Source organism: Brienomyrus brachyistius, chromosome 13 (assembly GCF_023856365.1).
Source record: "Brienomyrus brachyistius isolate T26 chromosome 13, BBRACH_0.4, whole genome shotgun sequence".
Taxonomy (NCBI): Eukaryota; Metazoa; Chordata; class Actinopteri; order Osteoglossiformes; family Mormyridae; genus Brienomyrus; species Brienomyrus brachyistius.
In genome coordinates, this window is record NC_064545.1 from 22,964,578 (window position 1) to 22,978,201 (window position 13,624).

Consider the following 13,624-nt stretch of genomic DNA (forward strand, 5'->3'; position numbering starts at 1 on the left):
TCATCCAGCAGATGCGAGGTGAGCCAGTTCTGCGTTCACCGGGTGGCCGTGCAGGCGGCAGCATGCAAGCTGTACCTCAGACCACAGAGAGAGACACTCCCCTCATATGGGCTGCGGGACTCCTAGGGTATGTTATTGAGCCTGAGACTCTGGCACCCGCCTAAGGGCGTGAGGAGACTCACTCTCAGCCAGAGCCCCATCCAGTCAGCGAGCAGCGAGGAGAAAGACTGTTCAAGTTGGGGGGGGGGGGGGGGGCATCACTATGCCAGCCTGGGGACAAACAGCGAGAGGGAGGAGCAGAGGACGGGGACAGAAAGGATAGCACTTCTGCGCCTCTGAGTCAAGCTCCTTTCATAGCCACGATGCTGACTCACTGACCTCGGGGGGGGCTTGGGGTTCTGGCGGGCTTGGGACAGGGCCAGAGCAGAGCCTAGACTTGGAACCCAAAACTCCCTGATGATAGCAGTACATGCTACAGTTTTCTAAGCACCGAGCAGCTAGCAGACTCATGCACCCCGTCAGCGAAATTATTAAATATTAACAGCAGCTCTTCTTATTTGTTTTTACACTTCACTGCACAGCAAGCTCAAATATTCTGGCTTATAACAGACTGACAATCCACAAATCAGTGAGCACGGGCACATAAGAGGTGATCACCGCTATGGCGGCTAATGCTAACTCCTGTCTGCAGGTACACCCCCCCACATGTGCTCCGTCCGCCGGGGTCACGCTCCGCAGGCTTTCATAAGCATGACGCCCACACGGAACTTCCAGCGGCCCCGACGGACGTCACGACGCCGAAGACGTTTCCGCAAGCAGCCGCGCATGTGGTCAAAGGTCGCCGTGTAATGGACCTCGGCAGGACTTGGGAAAGGCCGTGATTGATGCCTTTGTCAAGAACACAGGGAGTCCGGTTAACTCGCGAAGGAAAAGAGCACGTAGAGAACTGCAAAGCAAACTAAACAGTCGACCGAGGGTATATTTTCATTTGTAACGCATGGAAATTCAAAATAATTTCACTGTCGTGTTTGATTCTTCTTATGAGGCTATTTTCCATAGGGGAGGGGGGCGCACACACACACACACACACACACACACACACAGAGTCCTATTCAAAGCTTCCTAAATTCCTCACAGGACTGCCATCTGCTTCCAGCGCGATTCTTAATGCTGACTGAGTGGCCGCTGTCGGCCAGAACAACATGTACCAGGCACAAAAGCAGGGGTGAGGGGGCTCTGCGCTAAAAAAGTAAAGAGGCGGAAGGAGATAATGGACGCCGAGGCTGGTATCGACGGCTGACAGGTCAGCTTTGATGGACATGAAATAAAAATGAATTTTGTGAATGTATGGCAGGGTATCTGCCAGGATCTCATCACACGGCAGTGAAAAGGAGCCCGCAGATCCATTGATTAAAATCGCCTGCTTAATATCATGGGGCTTAAATGAGGCAGGTTTTCCGACTGCCTGCACGTATAGCTGTTAAGCTTCCTCATTAGTGCAGGTCTCTGCTTGGTGCAGAATTTAGGAGAGTAATTTGGGGAGGTTGGGCTGTTTTTACCACATTTTGTATCGCAATTCCAGATAAAAGCAAAGCTGCACAGTTTAGCGCATTCGGACTCGCTCGTCTACTACGCTGTGTCATGTGACCAGTGGGGTGTGAGGAGAGCGGCCATTTTGGCAGAAAGGTGCAGCATCAGAGCCTCTCGAAATACCTGGGGGTGCCGGGTGGGGGCGGCGATGGGTGGGCGGGTGGCAGCTGGGCGTCACGGTGCTCTCAGAGGAACCCAGAGCGTCTTGGCCTGCATTTCGCCGACTTCTCCTGCAGTGGATGTGCTTGTTTTAGCTTCTGACCTAAATACAATTGCAGGACAGAGCGACTCGCATGAAGCTGGAGTGAAGATCAGGATGTGGCTCCCGCAGGCAGGCATTAATGTTTCAGCAGGACGCGACCATACAGACAGCATTCTGTGCGTTATGATGTACCGTCTATTTCTTCGCATCCAACTCACCGCTTATTACGGCCTGGGGCACCAGGGGCCTGGAGTCTATCCCAATTAGCACAGGCCACAGGGCTGGGTGCAACTTGGATGGGGTGTCAGTCTAACACAGGCCACAGGGCTGGGTGCACCTTGGATGGGGTGTCAGTCCAACACAGGCCACAGGGCTGGGTGCACCTTGGATGGGGTGTCAGTCCATCACAGGCCACAGGGCTGGGTGCAGCTTGGATGGGGTGTCAGTCCATCGCAGGGAACATATATACACATAAAAAGATTCCAGGAACACTGTCCAAAAAAAGTACCAATCTGGGCCTTTGAGGGTACAATTTCTTGTCACTGGGACTGTACCCTAAAGGGCTCGCCAACCCCTAGCAGCAGGTAAATGTAGCTTTTAATAAATTACAGAATTGGACTCTGAGTAACATTTCTGTACCATTAGGGTGACATGAATGTCGTTTGTACCTTGGCAAAGCCGTACCCAGGCGTTACCCTATTTCCTGACAGTGTAGTCTGACTGTGTGTGTTCAGTGAGAACATGTGAACTCCGTACACAGAGCAGGGGCCACATTCAAAGCCCCCACCGCTGGATGTGTGAGGCGACAGCACTACCCACCGGCCAACCGTGTTGCCCAAAACGATTTCCCCACATGTTATAGAAAAAGGGGCCCAGGGAATGAGGGAAATCTGCCCCATTGTGACATGGGGGGGGGGTCATCTCCATCTCCGCGGGAAGGTACAGCACATGCCAGCAGGTCACAGCTCTAACCCCAAAAATGAGCTCATCCGTGGCTGGCCCCACATTTCACCCAACAAAGCCCCCCCCCAATCTTCACAGTGGGTCTCTGCTCTCTCCATCTGCACAAAAGAAGCCATTCAGGTGGTCGACGTCCCCCTCAAATCGTCTACAGTGTCGTTGAGAGACATGCTTGTATTTCTTATCCCGCCTGGTATCCTCACAGCCCGCAGGAAAGCCAAACAGGGAGGGGGAGGAGAGGGGGGGCATGTTTAAGTGTGATTACTGCCCCCCATGTGACAGATACCTGTAATCTTCCAATGAGTGAAATTACAGGGCGGTCCATGTTGTCAGTCGACATGCGGCGGGAAATATGAAGGCCCCCGCTCCGCGTGAGACACTCCAAGGGACACTTGCCCTGCTCCACATTGATAAAAAGCTCAACAGGGGTAACACCACCCTGAATCATTGCCCTGGCCTAGTGGGGGGGGGGTGTGGGTGGAGTCAGTATGGTAACCAGAGTGGCAAGCCGATGGCGGTTGTGAAAATGAGTTGGAAAAAAAAATAGATTATTCACAAATAAATTTTTAATAAACACATTCATAGTCTTTTTCAAATCGCCCATAAAGAGCTTTTTTTCAGCAAATATCCTGAAGGTCACAGCCCCATGGGGGACAGAGGTCATGACCCCCAGCTGCTGCGAGTCTATTAATAATGTATGGGGAGTTTGGTAAGCGATGAGGGCAGACCACTCTGTAGCTGCGGAATGAGGTCAGAATGAGCGCGTGCACACCCACCCGCCAACCCCACATCTCACCACCCGCTCCTGCCCTCCAGGACCTCGGCACTCAACACGATGGCTGGTCCTGATATCGCCAGAGCGCTGTCAGTCATCCAGGATCATGGGAGCATCACAGAATCTGGAGTAACAGCAGAAATCCACGATGTTCCTTACTGGCGCAGACCTGCATTTCGCGCTGCTACCAGTTCCAAACAAGATCCAATAAATGATTTTAATAAGACATGTTTGGGTAGTAAATTCAGTTTCATGTATCTGTCTGGTTGTTTGCAGTTAGCCTCAACGCTAGCTAGTTAGCTAACGCTAACTTGCACTGACGCTAACTCGCACTAATGTTAATGCATACTCACGTTAACCCTTACTCATGCCAATGCTTACTCGCGCTAATGCTAATGCTTACTCACGCTACTCAGTCATTCAGAAGCCAGGCTCATTAATGAGCTTTTCACATTGGGGTGCAGCCCCACGTTTCCCCTTCAGTGAACGTTGAGGGAACAAAGAGATTCTGTGGGGGAGGGGAATTTATAAATATATTAAAAGTGGCCGCCAGCCCCCACCTCCCAGTGCCCATCTGTCTCGCAGACAGGTCTGAATAGGAAACTCTCAGCGGGGGCTGTGTAGTGCCAGGCCAGGCTGCTCCCTCGGCACGAGTCTCTGATTGAAAAGGCTGCCCCCCTCCCACCCCGCCGTTCCACAATCGCATTCTCTGAAACCCCATCAGCCCTGTGTCTGTATGACACCCCGCAGCACCACGCACTGTCAATCTGCAAGCCCCGCCCATCACCACCAAGCCACGCCCCCAACATCTCACTCACCTACAGTCCACAAGACGGTCCACGTGTTCTGACCCAGCCACACTCTTTCTACCGCGATCTCTGTCCACCCACTCAACTCTTGCGTCCCTCCATATCAATTAGGCCTAGGCTGTAGCAACATGCTGAAGCACACAGGTGCCCCAAAAGCAAGCGGAGTATGCGGCTCCGTAGGTCACGACTCTATGCCTGTGACCAGAAGGTTGCTAGTTCAAATCCCAATGTTTGCAAAGTGGTTTCATAGTTGACCTCCCGAGCAGGGACCTCAATCCCCAATTGCTCCAAGGACTAGCTGACCGTGCCTTCTCAAAAAAAAGTACACTGGTTCGGAGAGAAGCATCTATCTCAACCAGATTTTACGTCTCAATATTAATCATTTAGGTTTGCATGTCTGTTTGGATTTGGGTCACGTCTCCCTCATGTACGTAGATCCCACAGTAATGACTCGGAGGAGAGTCCTATTAAACACAGGGCCAGTGGGAATCTGGGCTTACCGGAAGATTACGCGCTGCTCCGAGCTTCAGCCCTGAAATGTCAGCACTCCGAAAGGCTGGGAGCTCAGAAGGTCAGGGGCTTGTCATGAGACGGATGTCGAGCTGTTGACTCAAGAAATCCACCTATGTGACAAACTGGAGGATTCTAGCGTTTTTGGGCGTCATCTGTAAAAAAGAATTTTGCGATAAATTGGCTGCAGTGGTCAGGGAGGGACAGGAGAGGCGGTGGGGTGGAAACTGCGGTTCCTCTCTGGGGAGCCAGACAAGGCAGCCATCTTATAGCAGCCTGCGGGAAGCACCTGGGCGGCGCACGCAAGACGAGCATGATAGGAGTAAGGTGTAGAAGAGGCAGAGAGGTACATTCGGGCTTATTATCATGCAGCAGAGAATCACGGACATGACAGGCATCTCAAGCGGGAGATGAAAGACAGGATGAGGAGATAACCTCAGAGACAAGAAGGTTCCATGGGGGGGGGGGGGCGGGCAATACCTCAGGATCCCCCCATAATCAGGGAGCCAGTGAATTGCACTGAGGACCGGACAAGAATTAATCTTTACCCCTCCCCTCCCCAAAGCGGGCGGGGTCAAAAGTGCTATGCCCAGTGATTGGTTGTAATCGTGCCTCAGGCACCCGTTAGCCAACCAGCGGGGAGGAGACGAAGGTCGCCCAATGGCAGGTATCACTTCACTTAACATGGGAATGACACAGGGAAGAGGGTAGGGCTGTAATTTAAACCGTAATTACAGGAACGTCTCCCGTGGCTGGGCTGGAATTAAAAAATTTCAATGAATGCCTGGGGGGGTGGGGGGAGAGGAGCATAAAATGTAAGTGCAGCTGAGCTGTAAGGGATCGCGCTGCGCGTTCGGGGACAAGCAGCAGGTTGGGGGGGCAGATAGTAAAGGCAGCTCCAGACGCAGCGATTTTAATGGCATGTTCTCCTGCCGCTAAGCACGACATCGCCTTTCTCTCGCCGGTTTACGATGAAGAAATGGCCCCTCCCCCTAACAACCCCCCCCCTGCACTGTCGGGGAGGAACCGGGGAGGAACCGGGGAGGATCAGACTGATAATTAATCTGCTGTCGCGTTCCCACGGGGCCAGACTTGGCCCCCGCCATTAAAGAGTGATTCTGGACACATTCCACTTCGCTCCTAATCCCCCTGGGGGGTCTGAAGCTGCACCTGCCTCCCAAGGTCCCCTCCACTCCCCCCCCCCCCACCGCCCGGCAGTGACCACTCAGTATATCACTCCTTACGCATCACTGTACATCCCTCGAAGCCAGCACACCTCCTAGTGCATACAAACACACACGAGCACTAACACAATCACATGCGAAACTCCTATGCTACACATTAAGTGGAGTATAAAACAGGCTTCTGCGATCCCTCGCTTACACTGTAGCATTTTGGCTTTGATGTGAATGGCTCTCTTACTCGATTCTTGCTAGGCTCCTTGTAACATACTGCGTAGTTCCGACACTGCATTACCTGGCCATTCACTGGAAGCTCGGCCTAGCCGCACTCATGGCCAGTTGGCTCATTGACAGCTGTGTGTTTGTGATGTACTATCCAGCTCACTTTGGATAAAAGCGTCTGCTGAATCAACGAAACGTAAAATGCGAACGCAAATGTAAATACACATGCGTACGGCTTATTCACTGCGTACAGTGAGAATAAACACACTGGCGCGCCGTCAGAATGCGGCGTGCGAAGCCGCGATTACTCATAAAGACGACGCATTCTCAATCTCAGCACATTCTCGCAGAAACAGAGGAACCCCCAACCCCCCCCCCCCCCCCCACCGGGGGGGTCAGATCTGGCCTCCCCACCTCGCTGTTCCACAGAGACGGGTACCACGGTCGTTCCAGCTGGTTAGCCCAGCGAAAACACGCTTTACGGGGCTACGGGCACAGCCCTGGGACTTGTCACATTAACAAGCGTAGCCAGCTGCTGCAGCCAGTCTAATTGCTGCTCCGGCCCACAGCCCCCGCAGACGGGGGTGTTTCCACGACAGTCAGAAGGGGCCCCAGCCGCTTTGCCTGACTGATCATAATAATATTTTTTTTTTATTTGCAACACGCGGTCTACAGTGCAGTAAAAAGCAGTGAAAACATTGAAGATTGTAATAAAAAAAAAAAAAATAACAACAAGATCAAGCAGGCAGTAAATACAAAAAAAGGATGATGGAATAAAATAGGAGCTAGAGGTAATGGGAAATAAGCAGGACATTTAGACTTAGAATCCCAGTTGAAATAAGTGAGTCTCATGTGTTTCCATAAAGACTTTGAGACGATGCAGTTTTCATTTCATCATCTGTGTAGACTTTGCTTGTGTGTGTTTTGTGTGTGTTTGCATGTGTGTGTGTGTGTGTGTGTGTGTGTGTGTGTGAACATTACACTCATGCATGCATGCAGAGCTATTGCAGCAAACCATGTATCAAATTGTGAGGGAGCAGGGACTCACCAGGCCGTGGAGGACGGCATTCAGAACCACGAGGGCGGACAGCAGCCACTGTCTCCACACGGGTGGCCAGAGAGATGCCTGTGAACAATGTGTTTGTGTGCGTGTGAGGTATATATTACATTGTGGGGACCAAATGTCCCCACAATGTGATAAAAGCCTGTTATTTTGAAAGTGTAGGGACAATCTTTCAATCCCCACAAGGGGAAAATCAATTTTATAAAAAATCTGCGACTACAATAAAAAAAATCTAAAATAGACAAATGTCTTGCATTTTGTTTGTTTACTTATGGTTAAGGTTAGCGCTGAGTAGGGGTTAAGGTCGTCATTGCTGGGATTAAGGTTTTGCCCATAGAAATGAATATACGGTCCCATGGTCCCTGCAAGGATATGAGTATAGGTCTGTGTGTGTGTGTGTGTGTGTGTGTGTGTGTGTGTCTGTGTGTGTTAAAAAGAAGCAAAGCAGGATGGGTATATGCAGAATAACACATTCCACTGTAGCTGTTCTCATACTTGAACAAATATTTAAATGAGAACAGAATGTAGTCGGGTTTGCTGAGACCCCTGCGGCTCTTCTCTCACTAACAAACAGTCAGGAGAACAACCACCAAGAGGGTATTGCCATTATCCTACTGATCAGCAGCAAGGGCCCCTGGACCAACTGCTCAGGGGAAGCAGCACACAGGCTTCAGCCCCCAAACCACACCCAGCTACCCCATTCATAGCCTCTATTTTCCTTTATTCAGTCATGTTGCTGTCCAAAGTGACATACAATGGCAAAGCAGGGTCCCTGTAGCAGTTGAGGCTAAGGGCCTCGCTCAGGGGCCCAATGGTGACATCACTCTGCTGATCCTGGGATTTGAATTGGTGACTCTGTTTACAGGCACAGTGTCCCCCCCCCCCCACCATCCCTTAAATAAACAGTATCCATCTCCTGTGCCTCCCAAACCACCACATGGTGATAACACCCACTCTGCGAACTCAACACGGTGTCCAACGACTGATGCACATTTGAAACTCATTAATTCTAGTTTGGTTGGCCTGAAAAAGGCCGTCAGCCAAAATTGAAAACACTCAGTCTTTTCTCTCTTCCCTGTGCACGTCCAGCGGAGATACATTTAGCCGCAAAGCATGGATGCATTTTACTGAGTCTGCCCAACCATACAAAGAAACCATCAGCGGGCAGGATAATCTGAGTTAATCCTGACTTATCATCTTTACTTTCTTTCATACTAAATACAATTCAGCAAACTGAATTGACTGACGCGGCACGGACCGGGGAAGCAGGTAAAGGAGAGCAGGATTGGGGTAAAATAAACGGGTTTAATAAGGACACGAAGGGGCAAAGGGAAGAACCGGCCTAACAACACATAACATTACAATGACCGAAATAGGGAAACATACTCTGCTGTGGACTTAATGAAGACAATTTGAAACAGCTGGTGAACACAGGGAATCCACACGGGGTTAACGAGGGGGGCGTGGCACACGGGAGGATCGGACGAGTATAATATAATCTACAAACTACAAATAGCCTGGCATTTCCACTCAGTGTTATATACAATTAAAAGCTGCTTTGAATTATTGCAGGGCTTAAAATATCTAGGATGCATAAAATATGTATGAATTAATAAATAAACCATAATCAATTTCCTGAATTCACAAACTAGACTCAAAAGCGACATCATTTTTTTGACACAATGACATCAAAGGAAATCTAAAATGTGCTTATGAAAATATAAGTACAGTAAATGTGGCAAGGTCTGCGTTGTTCGACTTTGGATAGGCCCATGGCTGCCGTTCAAAGAGCAGGAGCGGAATCGAGGCCCGTGATGCCTGAGTGTGATATGAAGATGATGCATCCCTTCACTATCATCTTACATAAATCACGCAAAGTTTGGATTCACACTTTTCTTACATAAACAATGCAGAGAAATGTTACACCTGCTACCCCACCAGGGGAACTGGAGAAGGAAGGCGAGAGCACAGCACGGCAAAACAGGATCCAATAAGCATACAGACGGCCAAACACGCCTCACCACCATCCATCCATCCATCCATCCATTCATCCATCTTCTAACTGCTCATCTAGGTCAGGGATGGGGGGGGCAGCCTAGCCAGGATGAAGGGAGTTCAGTTCTACCTTTTTAAGGCTCAGGAGCAGAATTAACAGCGCGAAGAAAACACTCGTTAGTACTAATCAGAGACCAAGGCGAGCTTTCGGCTGATAAGTGAATCTCAAGGTGCATGCTGGGATAGATGGAAAGTAAATGGCACACGGCAGCGACATCTGGGAGCATCTTTGGTTTAGGCAGGGGGGGTGCATGTGGAAAGGTCCTGAAGAAGAATAAAACTAGATAAAGGGTGGCAGAATGAAAGGGAGCCCCTCCCCCACCCCTACCCCTATGGGGATCCTCAGGACATGAGCAGGGGATGGGAAGTCAGGATTCAGCACCCTTCTCTACGGCCTGAGCATGCCGTTTGCAGTGGACATACACACAATGTGTGTTTATAACATGTGAATGTACAGCTAATTTTTGGGGAAGAAATTAGACTTAACGCTCAGTCCGTGGTGAGTGAGATTATCATGCATTCAGCTAGTGACTGGGTCAACCCATGTACCTACCTGCAGTTTGATTGGTTCCCATTGAGTTAAAACAGGAAATGAGATGAAGCTTTATTTGGCAGCTGCATAACCCAGAGTACAGCTACACCGGAATGTGTTACTTCTCCGTATCCCATCATGCTCTCCTTTTTACGAAACAGACATATAGAGTTGAGAGTGAAGCTTGGGGTCTGAGCACAGATTCCCCCAGCACTCTTGGAGCATCTTTCAGTGCGATAAGGACCTTGATCCAGGGCCCAACAGAGGCTGTGGCTACTCTGCCAAGCATGGGATTCAAACTGGCGACCTTCTGTTCACAGAGGCTTAACCCGCTGAGTGACACACCATTGATTCTGCAAGATTAGCCCAGCCGGTCTTGTTCCCCAGAACACTGTGGGTCAGTCTGCTTGTACAGTCTGCAGTGTGTAGTCTGTAGGCTAATGCTAAAAGTCCCTGTGCACAGCATGTAGCGATTAGCGAGCATTACAGTGTTCGCTCGGCAGTGGGTACTCTGACGGCGTGTGGTGGGGGTTGAGGGGAGGACTCTGTGTCCCTTTTACAAGCTCCTTGATTAGGTCTTAAATGCTATTGAACGGAGATTCGTTTAAATCTGATTTGCGTGCAGTAATTTGCCATCTACGCGCTGTAGGTCAGTAGGCTGGTCTGGACGCGGCAGGGCGATGAGGTGAGGTAACGACCGCGCCGCTGACCCCTCCGACCCCACGTGGTGGGTGCCAGAGGCGGACCGTTCCGGAGCCGAGAATCAGCTCTGAGGCTGAAACACGAGCAGCTGCTCTCCGGAGCAAAGTAACCTGAGTGTAAATATAAAAAGGCTATGAATAGAAAAGGTGTGAAGATTTCATGCAGGCTGCTTTTGCTCAAAGTCTCCGCGAAGAAAATAAGCACCAGACAGGAGGTCTGGAATCAGACCGAATGGTGCTGATTTTTAGCTGAAACCTTGTTCTGAATATAAATATTTAAGAAAAAAAAACTGCCTAAAAGCCTGTTTGTTACATGCAGCCTGAGATAATGGCTTGTCAAGCCTCAGGAAACGGCAAAGGAGGGACCTTCTCCCCCTAGACCTACATGACAGCTTCTTTCCGCACGTCTGTTCCTTCACCAGTCTTTCATATCGAGTGTGTTTGTAACAAAATTAGCTCGGACTGGATATCAAGCAGCCATTACCACTGGTGCCTTTTGCCTCTTTTACGAACTAATCACTTTGACCATGCACATATAATAATATTTTCTGCACAGTGTCCAGCATTAATTAGCAGAGGTGAGTCAGTCCTACTTTTCATCGGTAATCAAAACACAGCAGGTCAGGAAACGACACTATTAGAATCTCTAATGTCAGGTTTTAGTGTTATAAGGAGAATCTGAGGACTTGAATCTAATTTCTTTCACACTATTGCACCACAGCTTCACCCGCCATCTTCTTAAACCCCCCCCCCCCCCCCCCCGCAGGTGAGATTCCGCACGTTCACTTCACAGTAATTAGCCTCCTGAGCCCTCTAGCTTCCTGTAAGTTTCCAGGTGAGAAAACTTCACAGCCTTCATGGGCACCATGTAGGCCACACAAGATGCAGCCTGACTGGTCGCAGTGGATCCTGGAGGAGTGCAGATCCCTCTGTTGGGCTCTAGGGGGCGAGATGCACATCGATCACCAGTGGCGGGTGTTGTGACGTCAGCTGTCTCTGGAGTTTGCTGTGTTGTAAAGGCCCAGAGCTACTCAGCTTTCGAGGAACATGGAGACTGTGTTTTGCGACACTCGCCCTCATCACGGGGGCTACAGGGACGTGTCACACCGCCTGGTGACACCACAGAGTGCCTCCACAGCCGAGCGCCTCTGCTTTTCACGACGTCGCTCCCGCACACCGTGACTGACTCACTGCCCCCCACCACTCTCCAAGCCCCCACCTACAGCACTCCTCTGTGAACGTTTGCCAAAGCGACAAAGCGTCCTCTTTGACCCCCAGGGACATAACATGGAGTGAAAGCACCTTGGTCCAGGTTCATAGGTGAAATCCAGGCAAGTCTAGTATCTTCAAGCAAAAAAGTTAACGCCATTCAAACAGCACCAGTGCCCCTCTGCCCCCAGGGCTTCAGCCAAACGCAAAAAGAACAGAGCATGAAGCAGGGAATGCCTGACATAGAAGAAAATGTGAGTATCTGGAAGAAACTCGTGAAATTTCCACCAACGCAGAACTGCGACCTTTGACCCAGGATGTAAAAAGCATGAGCTGCTAAACTGTCACAATTCGCCAGGAGAATAGCGTCACATGATGTCTCAAGAAAATCATCCTTCCTTGACTAAAGAATTCCTACCACTCCAAACCCGAACCCTAACAAAAGATAAATATTGTGGTGTGTTTCCTCCCTTACTGGAGCATTGATCTGTGGATAAAACTGAAATTCAGAGGGAAACAAAACAAGCAAAGCATAAACAAAGGGTTTAAGGCTGCCATGACTCATCTTCCCTCCCTGACAAAGGGCGGCTGCAGGAGCATCGGCATCCTGCTTTGTGTGTAAAGATCACGGCAGAATCGCGAAGCCCGTTATCAGTCCCGAGCCGCGCATCGGCTCCCCCGCACGGGTTAGGTGCTGAATACCGCTCACCTTCTACAGTGGAGACGTCTGTCTGGATTTCTGAAAGGTCTGGAAGACCGGCGGCGTCTTCCAACAACATCCTGTGTGTAAACCGATGAACCGGTGAGGCATCTCAAGGGAACGAGAAACCAAGATCATCGCAAGCCAATCACAGCTGCAGTGATGTAACCAAAAAGTCAGTACTGGTGAAAGAGATCCGTGCTCAGTATCTACCACAGATCACGGTGGACTGTTCTCCATATCTAACCGGTCTGCAGACCACACAGGATCCTGAGGTTTATGACCAAGCGATGAAAGATATGTACATAATTCGATATTCAGCACACATTTAGCTACAAAGAACACATGTAGGTGTAAATGTTACAGGACCCTTTAAGGGCGAGTGAGAGATACGCCGCTGCAGTGCTCTGAGAGTGATTTTTGCTTTAAAAGTGTGTGTGTGTGTGTGTGTGTGGGGGGGGTAGTTATTGCAAGGGAAACAAAGAACCTCCTTATGATTATAGATGCAAACATAATGCCATCCCCCCCCAACCTCAATCAGCCTCCCCATCACTGTAGACTGATGGAGGGGTGTTAAGGGGTAACAAAAACAATATCCCCTGCCTACCCCCCCACCCCCACTCATTAGCAGCTCAGGGGATAGCAGAGGCCCCAGGACACAGGAAACTCTACACCATTGATTTTACAGTGGACTAATTGGAGGAAAATGCATGTGTGTGTGTGTGTGTGTGTGTGTGTGTGTGTGTGTGTGTGAGGAAGGGGGGCAAAATCCATCCTCCTACGCAAGTCATGCCCTAAAACACCTCACTACTGGAGTGGTCTGTCCGCCCCCCCCCCCACCCCCCACCTAGACCCATAAGGTAGGAATGACTGATTCGGGGTTCATTGCTGAAAACGAAGCATAATTAAAGCGAAAGTGGCAGATTGAGCAGCGACGGGTGTGAGGACAAGAAAGAGAGCCGTTCGAGTCGTCGTTCGCTATCTCTTTTTTACAAAAGGATATATAGAGCATTTTATTAACACTTTTTTTTTGACATCAACAAACCTCTCCATTGAACACAGCAAAGAAGCCATTTTACCACACTTTAACTTTAACTTTGAGGCACAAAGCAGGA